Source organism: Macaca nemestrina, chromosome 17, assembly GCF_043159975.1.
Source record: "Macaca nemestrina isolate mMacNem1 chromosome 17, mMacNem.hap1, whole genome shotgun sequence".
NCBI lineage: Eukaryota > Metazoa > Chordata > Mammalia > Primates > Cercopithecidae > Macaca > Macaca nemestrina.
In genome coordinates, this window is record NC_092141.1 from 7,080,807 (window position 1) to 7,093,462 (window position 12,656).

Sequence of the window (12,656 nt, forward strand, 5' to 3'; positions counted from 1 at the left end):
GAAAACAGATAGTGCTGGACTATGAACAAATAAGACGAATGCTATATTGCGCAGGCAGGGTTCTGCCTGGGGCAAATCCTCGATTACAGAACCAGAAGACTCTCACATAGAACACTGAACTGAGAAAACAGAGATCAGAGTGCGGAGAGGTTGAGGCAGAATTTAGGGGGAAAAATACCAGACAGGAGGAAGCTACAAGGAGAAAGAGCTCCAGAAATCTGCATAGAGGTCCCCTGAGTGTTTGGCTGAATAGCAATCTGATAAAGGGTAGATTCCATTAGGCTAGGCAAACACCTGCCAGAGAACAATTACTTGAAATCTGTAGGTCAAAACATGTTGAGCTCACACAGGGCTAGAAATTCTTCCAGTTCCCGCCGGTCAGAGTGGAGAGACCTCATTAAATATACGTGGCATTCAGGAAAGACCCAGGAGGGTTACCCTTAGGAGAGGGGCTAACCTGGCCATGGGTACAGGTCACTCTAGCTCTATCCTTTAGAATGCTTTAAAAACAAACCTCAAAAAGATAAAGGGATCTGCAAGTAAATCAATTATCTAACAGAACAAAGCCCACCACTCTTTAAAGAAATACAACAAAATCAAGCACTCGACAACATTAAATTTACAATATCTGGCATCCAATCAAAAATTACTAGCTATGCAAAGAAGAAAGTGTGGTCCATAATCCAAATAAAATGTATTCAATAGAAACAAACCAGATATAACAAAAATGATGCAACTGTCAGACAAGGCCTTTAAGATGACTATTATAAATATGCTCAAAGATTTAAAGTAAAATATGCAGATAGAAAGGAGAGAATGAAAAATATAAAAATAACCAAATGGAACTTGTAGAGATGATCAATACGATATCTGAAATAAACATTTCACCAGATGCAATTAACAGCAGATAAAATACTATTTAAGGTCAATGAACTTGAAGACATACCAATAGGAATTATCCAAAAGGAAGCATAAAGATAAAGAGGTAAATATTTAATGTATAAAAGTTAAAACTTTCTGAAATATAATAAATATGAAAAGACAAAAACAGACTTGGAAAACTATGTACAATATATATATGTACCTTGTCTGTATTATATAAGGAACACTTTAAAGTTGGTAAGAAAGTTCTTGAGATCCCAAAGACTAATGTATGCAAAAGTAAGTACAGGCCATTCACCTGGGATGAAATAATATCAGAAAATAAATGCAGAGGAGAACGTTTCAGCTCACAAATGATCACATAAACGCAGACAAAAATATCACCAAGGTGCTAATTTATAGCTATTACATTTATGAAAATTTAAAACATTCTAAACCTTATACCATCTGCCAGGATATTTTCTAAAAGAATAAAATAATTAAATGTAAAAAACGAAACCATAAAAGCCTTTCCAACTATGACTCAAAATCTAAAAGTCATAAAAGCAAAGATCGATAAGATAAATGATGAACTGGGAATAAATATTTGGCATTCATATTACAAAAGGCTAATCTCTCTAATATTTAAAGAGATATTATAAAATCTCTGAAATATAAAAATAACCAAATGGAACTTCTAGAGATGATAAATACAATATCTGAAATAAACATGTCACTAGACACAATTAATAACAGTTGAAAAAGAGATCATTAGCCCAGAAAAATGGTGAAAGACATGCAAAGAGAGATCACAGAAAAGGAGCTAAAAATGGCTTTGATACACTTGAAAAGAGATTCAGCCTCACTCATAATAAGAGAAAAACAAATTAAAAGATACCAAAGTACCATTTTTCACCAGATTGGCAAAAATCCAATAACAACAATGGTAATAAAAGTAATGAACACCCTCTTGCTATATGCCATTCACTGTTCTATGTGGTTTGGACATATTAACTCACATGCTTAATAACACATTGATGTGTAGAAGATAATGGGGAAATCACCCTCTCATGTTATGAGTGGGTATGTTAGTTAGACATAGCCCACTACAGGCGGGTGATTTCGTGATATCTAACAAGATTGTGAATGTATACATCCTTCAATCCAGCAGTAATGTTTGTGAGAATTCATTATCCATACACTTGCATGCAGGCAAAATAATGTGTAGAAGATTAATCATTGCCTTGCTGTTTGCTTTTAGTAAAAGACAGGAAAAATAATTGTCTATCAGTAGATACATATGTCTATCAGTACATTCATACAATGGAGGATTTTGCAGCTCTCAAAAGAATGAGGAAGTTCTCTTGTGCTAATATAGAAAGGTTTCCAGATACAAACAAAAAAGATAAAATTAGTAAGTGTGTTTAGTATGCTCTTTTGCATGCATTCATTTTTCTGGTTTATTCATAAAGAAACTCTACAAGATATTTAAGAACCAAATACTGTGATCTCCAAGAAAGAGGTGTGTGGGAACTAGAAAGACGGGGACAGAAAGACCACTTTTCATTGTATACCTTTTTATTTATTCTAAAAACCGAAATAAAACTAGTGTATAAGTTCTTGGAGACATTATATATTAGAACAATATTATGGAGAACAATTTGTCCTCCTCTAGAAACATAAAAATATTCATGACCTTTTTCTCATTAATTCCTCTTCTAGAAATTTCCTCTCCAGAAATAATCTAATCAAAGAGGGAATGTGCAAAATGATTTTTAACTGTGTTACTAGTAAATGTAAAATTTGGAGTGGCTGAATTAATCATTGTAATCCACCAAATGGAATAAACAATTGAAACACATAGTTAGAAAAACCAGGTAGCAACTCCCAACACCCAGATCTTGGTTTGTAAATATCATTCTCCAAAGAAATCAGGGCTCTTTGAGAAAATGGCTAACTCTAGGGGCTGGGGCAGGAAAAGTACAAGATGAGCCTGGAGCATCTCATGGTGCCAGAAATAAGAAAGTGCTAAAAAAAATAATATCATCATAAAAGGATGGGGGCATGTTGCAGGGACATGTGGCTTCTGTGCATGACACAGAAGCCAACCAGAAAGTTACCAATGGCCAAAGCTAGCACAATTTGGGCAACAAAATAAATATTGCAGTATTGGATTGTAATCCAAAATATAAAGCATACATACCCATATAAATAAAAGATTCCATAAATAATTAAATGGGGAGAAGAAACGAAAGTTCCTTACAGAATTCCAAGTCATGTATGAAGATACTACCTCCCCCAGGAGGAGGAGCTCATTTTCCCCGCCCCTTTTGAAGGTGGACTGTACTTTGTGACTCACTTCCCAAAACAGAGGAGGTGGAGGGACGAACAGTAGAGAAACCTGGCCAGTACCACCTTAAACAATTGATCCAGGCTCACATTGCCAGCAATGCCACATGGATATCCTGTGCCACTCATACGATGGGATGAGACAGGCATGTCGCCTTTGTCGTATTCTTTCTAGCAACACATAACCCCACATTAATCATGAGAAAAATATGAGATAAACCCAATTTGAAGGACACTCTTGAAAGTGCCTGATCAGTACTCCCCAAAGCTGTCAAGGTCATGAAAAATAAAGAACTGCGAAACTATCACGGAGACGAAGGAGACATGACAGCTACATGCCCTGTGGTGTCCTGGCCTGGATCCTGAAATTTAAAAAGGATATTTGTGGAAAATCTGGCAAAATCCAAATAAATTCCAGAGTTTAGTTAATGGTAAAGTACCATTTAGGTCAGGCACAGTGGCTCATGCCTGTAATCCGAGCACTTTGGGAGGCCGACATGGGTAGATCACTTGTGCCCTGGATCAACGAACTTGATTTGAGACCAGCCTGGGCAACAGAGTGAGACCTTGTCTCTACCACAAAAAAAAAAAAAAAAAAAAAATACAGCTGGGTGCAGTGGCTCACATGTGCAATCGCAGCACTTCAGGAGGCTGAGGTGGGTGGATCACCTGAGGCCAGGAGTTTGAGACCAACCTGGCCAACATGGTGAAACCCGGTCTCTACTAAAAATACAAAAATTAGTCAGGTGTGGTGGCGCATACCTGTAGTCCCCGTTACTTGGGAGGCTGAGGCAGGAGAATCAGTTGAGCCTGGCAGGTGGAGGCTGCAGTGATCAGGGAGTGCTGCTGGTGCCACTGCACTCCAGCCTGGGAAACAGAGTGAGACTCTGTCTCAAAAAACCAAACCAAAACAAAAATACAAACGTCAGCAAGGTGTGATGCATGCCTACAGTCCTGGCCACTCAGGAGGCTGAAGTGGGAGGATCGCTTGAGCCTGGGAGGTGGAGGCTGCAGTGAGCCAAAATTGTGCCACTGCACTCCAGCCTGGGTGACAGAGTGAGACCCTGTCTCAAAAATAAAACTAGTAACATACCAAGAGTGGTTTCTTAGTTATGACAATTGACCACAGTCATGTGAGATGAGAACATCAGGAGAAGCAAACAAAAACTCTCTGTTCTGTCTTCATTAATTCTCTGTAAATCTAAAATTATTCCAAAATAAAAAGTGTATTAAGAAAATACGGCCGGGCGCAGTGGCTCAAGCCTGTAAATCCCAGCACTTTGGGAGGCCGAGACGGGCGAATCACAAGGTCAGGAGTTCGAAACCATCCTGGCTAACACGGTGAAACCCCGTCTCTACTAAAAAATACAAAAAACTAGCCGGGCGAGGTGGCGGGCGCCTGTAGTCCCGGCTACTCGGGAGGCTGAGGCAGGAGAATGGCGTAAAAACCCGGGAGGCAGAGCTTGCAGTGAGCTGAGATCCGGCCACTGCACTCCAGCCTGGGCGACACAGCGAGACTCCGTCTCAAAAAAAAAAAAAAAAAAAGAAAATACATTAGCCTGTAATCCCAGCACTTTGGGAGGCCGAGACGGGTGGATCACGAGGTCAGGAGATCAAGACCATCCTGGCTAACATGGTGAAACCCCGTCTCTACTAAAAAATACAAAAAACTAGCCGGGCGAGGTGGCGGGCGCCTGTAGTCCCAGCTACTCGGGAGGCTGAGGCAGGAGAATGGCGTAAACCCGGGCGGCGGAGCTTGCAGTGAGCTGAGATCTGGCCACTGCACTCCAGCCCGGGTGACAGAGCGAGACTCTCTCTCAGAAAAAAAAAAGAAAAAGAAAAGAAAATACATTAGCAACATGGAAAATGCTTATGATTCAATATTAAATGAAAAGGATGACAGATACCTGCTCAGCGTAAAAAAGAAGACAAATGGGGAGAGAAGGAGGAAGTGAGAGTTGGCTCCCTCCTGCCTGTCCCACCTCATCTCAACTCCCTGACTCCAGTCTTGCTGATGCAGCCGCCCAAAGGAGTATCTGCCACTTTATTTCCTGCCAGTTCAAATCCCATCCCATCAGCTGTCATTAAGAAACCCTTAATGACACAGGTTTACAGGGGTGATGGCTCACACCTGTAATCCCAGCACTTTGGGAGGCCGAGGTGGGTGGATCACCTGAGGAGTTCGAGAGTAGCCTGGCCAATATGATGAAACCCCATCTCTTCTAAAAATACAAAAATCAGCCAGGTGTGGTGGCAGGCGCCTGTAATCCCAGCTACTCAAGAGGGTGAGGCAAGAGAATCAATTGAGCCCCGGAGGCAGAAGTTGCAGTGAGCCAAGATCAATCCATTGTACTCCAGCCTGGGTGACAGAGCAAGACTCTGTCTGCAAAAAAAAAAAAAAAAGAGAGAGAATGAGAAGGAATAAAAAGGATGAAAAGGAAGGCAGAGTACTGATGACATCTGATCCAGCCAATCCTGTTGACCTCAGACTTAGCTCTATGAGCCAATAAATCCCCTTCCTACTTTATTTTTGAAATTGTAAATTGATAATTTATAATTATATAAATCTATGGGATACAAAGTGATGTTACAATTTATGAATAATTAAATCAAGGTGGTTAACATATCCATTACCTCAAATACTTAACATTTTTGTGGTGAGAACATTAGAAATTTACTCTCTTGGCAATTTTGAAATGTACAATACTCTATTATTAACTATATTCACCATGCTGTGCAACAGAACTCAAAAGTATTTTTAAAATCCTCCTGTCTGACTAAAATCTGATGCCCTTTGAACACCATCTCCTCATTCCCCACAACCCCCAGCCTCTGTAACCACCATTCTGCCTTCTGCTTCCATGGGTTTGTTTTAGATTCCACATATATGTGAGAACCTGCAGTACTTGCCTTCCTGAACCTGACTTAATTCACTTAGCATAATATTCTCCAATTCCATCTATGTTGTCACAAATGTCAGAATATCTTTCTTTTCTGTTGTTGTTCTTGTTTTGTTTTTTTGAGACTGAGTCTCACTCTGTCACCCAGGCTGGAGTGCAGTGGCATGAGCTCGGCTCACTGCAAACGGGGAGAGAAGGTTCAAGCGATTCTCCTGCCTCAGCCTCCTGAGTAGCTGGGATTACAGGCACCCACTACCGTGCCCGGCTAATTTTTTGTATTTTTAGTAGAGATGGGGTTTCACCATGTTGGCCAGGCTGGTCTTGAACTCCTGACCTCAAGTGATCCATCCACCTCAGCCTCCTAAAGTGCCAGGATTACAGGTCCTGTAATGCCCGGCCGAGAATGTCTTTCTTCTTTAAGGCTTAATAGTATTCCATTATGTAAGTAGGCAACATTGTCTCTATCCACTCATTTGTTGATGCACAGTTAATTCTGTAACTTGCTATTGTGAATGGTGCTGCAATTAACATGGGGTATAGACATCCCTTCAACAAAATGATTTTAAACCTTTTTGGTAAATACCCGAAAGTGGGATTTCAAGATCATATGGCAATTTTATGTTTAGTTTTTTGAAGAACCTCCATACTGTTTTCCATATTGACCTTGCTAATTTACATTCCCACCAACATTGTACAAGGGTTCCCTTTTCTCCACATTCTTGACAACATTTATCTTTCATATTTTTGATAAAAGCCATTCTGAGCAGTGTGAGATGATGTCTCATTATGGCTTTAATTTGCATTTCCCTAATGATTAGCAATATTGAGTATTTTTCATTATATCTATTGGCCATTTATATGTATTCTTTTGAGAAATGTCTTTATCCTTGGAATGCAAGGGGGGTTCAACATATGCAAGTCAATAAATCATATGCCACATTAACAGAATAAATGACAAAAATCATATGATCATCTCATCAGAAGCAGAAAAAAATTTGACAAAATTCAACATCCCTTAATCATAAAAACAATCACCAAATTAGGTATAGAAGAAAGGTATCTCAACAATAAAAGCTATCCAGAGATGCTCACAGCTAACAGTGACTCAGCAGTGAATAACTGAAAGCCTTTCCCCCCAAGATTTGGAACAAGACAAGGATGCCCACTCTCGCCACTTCCACTCAACATGGAATTGGAAGTCCTAGACAAAGCAATTAAGCAAGAAAAAGAAAAAGTAAAATAGTGAAGGCCTTTTATTAAAAGAAATAAATGGAATTTTTACTGTTTGCCAACATGATCTTATATATGGAAAATCCTGTCCAAAAAACTGTTAAAACTAATAAATACAATAAAGTTGCAGGATACAAAATCAACACACAAAAATCAGTAGCATTTCTATACACCAACAACAAACTATCCAAAAAGAAATCAAGAAATCACACTCACAAAAGCTACAAAAAATAAAATAAAATAAAATACCCAGGAACAGATTTAACCAGGAGACAAAAGACTTATACAATGAAAACTGTAAGATGTTGATGAAATAAGCTGAATAAGACACAAGTAAATGGAAAGATATTTCAAGTTCATGGTTCAGAAGAACTAATATTACTAAAATATCTATACTACCCAAAGTGATCTACAAATTCAATGCAATGCGTATGAAAATCCCAACATCACTTTTCATAGAAATTTTTTAAAAATCCAAAACTTCATATGGGGCTGGACGTGGTGGCTTACACCTATAATCTCAGCACTTTGGGAGGCCGAGGTGAGAGGATCACCTGAGGTCAGGAGTTCAAGACCAGCCTAGCCAACATGGTAAAACCCCATCTCTGCTAAAAACACAAAAATCAGCCAGGCATGGTGGTGCTCACCTGTAATCCCAGCTACTTGGGAGGCTGAGGGACGAGAATCATTTGAAGCTGGGAGGCAGAGGTTGCAGTGAGCCCTGATCACACCACTTGCACTCCAGTTTGGGCCACAGAGTGAGACTCCGTCTCAAAAAACAAAATAAAACAAAAATTCATATGGATCCACAAAAACCTCAAACAACAAAGGCAATCATGAACAAAAAGGACAAAGCTGGAGGTATCACACCACTGGATTTCAAAGTATACTACAAAGCTATAACAATCAAAACAACATGGTATGGGGGGGGAAAAAAAGACACATTGACCAATGGAGTGGAATAGAGAGCCTGGAAATTAACCTACTACTGTACAGTCAATTGATTTTCAACAGAGGTACCAGAATATGCAATAGGAAAAGGACAGTCTCTTCAATAAATAGCATTGGGAAAACTAAATTTCCACCTGCAGAAGAATAAAATTGGACACTGATCTCACACCATATACGGAACTAAAAATCAACTTAAAATGAATTAAACATTCAAATGTAATACCAGAAACTCTAAACTTACTGGAAGAAAACACGGGGAGGAAAAACTACATGACACTCTCTGGGCAACGATTATTTGGATGTGACCCCAAAATCACAGGCAACAAAAGCAAAAATAGACAAATGGGACTATATCAAACCAAAAAGCTTCTGCATAGCCAGTGAAACAACCAACAGCATGCAGAAACAACTCAGATTGGGAGAAAACAGCTGCAAAACATACATCTGACAAGGGATTAATATCCAAAATACAGAAGGAGCTCAAATAACTCAATATTAAGAAAACAAGAAACCCAATTAGAAAATGAGTAAGGGACCTGAATAGACATTTCCACTAAAGTTTTTAAGACATAAACATACTTTGGCATAAACACTGTATTATATGCAATTACTTTTTGTAAAATAATTTTTGTAAAGCCATCAGCTATATATCCAAACGATTTTTCACCTGAGGTGTAAGACAGGAAAATGTTTAAATCAATACGTAAATCAAATCATCTGCACTGGCATTGTTAACCTAGAAGCAAGTGGCTGCATAGAGAATAGTAAGAGCAAGGATATTTAGTCCATACTTTCAAATGGGGCTCGATGATTTGAAACAATAAAGTTGTTCACTGGCAGAATTTCCCACCAAGTCTGTATAAATTATGTGCTATTTGATAAAAGATAGCCGCAATGAAGCTAATTTTTTTATCTTCAGTATTTGCTTTTAAGAGAAAAATCCCGAAGCTTGTAGGGATTTCTAATGCCAACAAAGATGATGAAATGGGAGAGTATATTTAGCAATCACAGTGACTAAGCTCATGGTAACTGGCATATGTATAATTTTAGTCTGCATTCCAATTATTTAAACTGTGATGTTCTTGATCAGTTGAACATACTGTGAGTAGACGATCTCTTTCTCCGAGAAACAAGATGGAGAGATCTTCAGAGAATGGCCCCACTGAAGCTCACTGGTAAATGAGCTTTCTCCAGATTTTGCTGATTTCCTGAGTTTTTCCGTAATTCCTCCGTGCCCTGGCCATTTTCTGATCATGGCCTTCCCGTTGCCCTTATTCCTCAAAGTTTGGCAAATTTTTCTTCGTTTTTTGATACAAACTGGAAACTGCCTTTGGTTTTATCTACTTACTGAACACAGATGCCATCTTGGGATTATACTGAGATTTGTGAAGTTATTCAAACAGAGCATCTTCCTGCCTTGTCCTCCCTCTTGCTGGAAAACAGCAGACTGTACCACCTGGCTTTCGGTTATGTTCCACAAAGATCAATGAATAGTTCCTTCAAAATAGAAGTCTGCAGCATTATTTATTAAAGTTCTCCAATTATAAATAGATTCCTCTGTAAGCAACACTCCACAGCAGTTGGAATCTCCTCGGACATGGGGACAATCACTGATGAAAACCAGGTAAGTGCAGCCATAAAAAAGGATGAGTTCATGTCCTTTGTAGGGACATGGATGCAGCTGGAAACCATCATTCTCAGCAAACTATCGCAAGAACAGAAAACCAAACACTGCATGTTCTCACTCATAGGTGGAAATTGAACAATGAGAACACTTGGACACAGGAAGGGGAACATCACACACCGGGGCCTATTGTGGGGAGGAGGGATGGGGAGGGATAGCATTAGGAGATATACCTAATGTAAATGACGAGTTAATGGGTGCAGCACACCAACATGGCACATGTATACATATGTAACAAACCTGCATGTTGTGCACATGTACCCTAGAAATTAAAGTATAATTAAAAAAAAAAAAAAAGAAAGAAAAGCAGGTACGTTTTGAAGATCTCCAGTTGAATGTTGCCTCAGTACCTCAAAAGCATCTTCAAATGCTTGACCCAGCTTGTCTCGTTCAACACAAGTTAATGCTTCACTAATAAACTGATGATTCCGTCCATCAGCGCCCAATCTAGCATGTACTTGTAGAAGTGGTAAGAGTCTTCCCCTCCTTTGAAACACCCACCTGCACCCCCCATCACCCACTTTAATTTTGTTAAAGCAGTTTTGAGTTGGGTTTCTGTCATCTGCTACTGAAAAGTTCCTGAGTAATTTATACCTGAGAATGAGATAATTTAAGTAACAGGCCCTAACATATGAAAATAGCTGAGATAATGTGGGGTGCAAAACAGAGAGGAGATAATTATTCCCATTCCTAAATAATTATTTGAAAATTTTTGTTATACAGTAGAAATGCAACTCGCTATCTGATGGTTTGTTAAATCTTTGGACACAGCCCCAAGAAAAATAGCAAGATATTGAACATTACTTGTGGCCTCAAATAATATTTTATGAGAAAAGCAGAAGTTCAGTCCAAGCTATACTACCTAAAAGCAGAGAGGGAATAATGAAACTTCATTTTTTAGAAAAATCTTTATACCTATACCTTGCAATCCTTGAGGACTGGGAGTCAGAATTTATAAAGGCCAGATTCTGCATCCTAAGCTAAAATGTGTGAAGACAAAAACAAAGAAATAAAGAAATACCATACTAAAATATTGGGAAAGAAATTGAAAAGGACACAACAAAATGAAAAGATATTCTAGGTTCATGAACTGAACTACTTAATACTGGTAAAATCATAATACTACTCAAAGCAATTTACAGATTAAATGCAATCCAATTACATTCTCTACAGAAATAGAAAAAAAAATCTTAAAATGTATATGGAACCACAAAAGACCCCAAATAACCAAGGCAATCCTGAGCAAAAGGAACAAAGCTGGAGGCATTACACTACCTGACTTCAAGTTTTACTACAAAGCTATAGTAACCAAATCAGTATGACACTGGCATAAAAACAGAACAGACCAATGGGACAGAATAGAGAATGCACATGTACATCCACACATTTACAGCCAGCTCATCTTCAACAAAGGCACCAAGAACATATAATGGGGGAAAGGATAGACTTTTCAATAAATGGTGCCAAGAAAACTAGATAACTATACGCAAAAGAATGAAACTAGATCCTTCTCTCTTACCATATACAAAAATCAAATCAAGATTGATTAAAGATTAAATCTAAGACCTCACACCATGAAACTACTAGAAGAAAACATTGAGGAATCACTCCAGGACATTGGTCTAGGTGAAGATTTTTTTATGTCAGATCTCAAAAGCATAGGCAAACAAAGTAAAAATAGACAAATGGGATTATATCAAGCTAAAAACTTCTGCATAGCAAAGGAAATAATCAACAAAGTGAAAAGAAACCCCACAGAATGGCAGAAAATATTTGAAAACCAACCACCTGAGAAGCTGTTAATAACCAGACTGTATAGGGAGCTCAAACAACTCAATACCAAAGGAAAAAAAAAAAAATCCAATTTAAAAATGGGCAAAAGATCTGAGTAGACATTTCTCAAAAGAAGCCATACAAATGGCCAACAGGCGTATAAAAAATGTTCAACATCACAAATTATCAGAGAAATGCAAATCAAAACCACAATGAGATACCATCTTGCCCCAGTTAAAATGGCTTTTATCAAGAAGACAGGGCCGGGCGCGGTGGCTCAAGCCTGTAATCCCAGCACTTTGGGAGGCCGAGACGGGCGGATCACGAGGTCAGGAGATTGAGACCATCCTGGCTAACACGGTGAAACCCCGTCTCTACTAAAAAATACAAAAACTAGCCGGGCGAGGTGGCGGCCGCCTGTAGTCCCAACTACTCGGGAGGCTGAGGCAGGAGAATGGCGTGAACCCGGGAGGCGGAGCTTGCAGTGAGCTGAGATCCGGCCATTGCACTCCAGCCTGGGCAGCAGAGCGAGACTCCGTCTCAAAAAAAAAAAAAAAGACAATAACAGAGGCTGGTGAGGATGTGGAAGAAAGGGAATCCTTGTACGCTGTTGGTGGGAATGTAAATTAGTGCAGCTACTACAGAGAACAGTTTGGAGGTTCCTCAAAAAACTAAAACTTGAACTACAGTATGATCCAGCAATCCCACTCCTGGGTATATCTCCAAAGAAAGGAAATGAATATATCAAAGAGCTATCTGCACGCCCATGTTTATCGCAGCACTATTCACAATAGCCAAAATATGGAATTAATCTAAGTGCCCATCAACAAATGAATGGCTAAAGAACACGTGGTATATATACACAATGGAATATTATTCATCTGTAAAAAGGAGTAAAATCCTGTCAT

General features: G+C 39.0%; 1 long non-coding RNA gene and 1 pseudogene across 1 annotated transcript in view; both read right to left on the reverse strand.

Annotated features, from left to right (window-relative positions):
* Window positions 1–12,656, reverse strand: part of LOC139359433 (uncharacterized) — a 79,967-nt gene that overhangs the window by 35,209 nt on the left and 32,102 nt on the right. The window lies entirely within an intron of this gene.
* On the reverse strand, window positions 5,688–10,949 carry LOC105474420 (transcription factor Spi-C pseudogene; annotated as a pseudogene).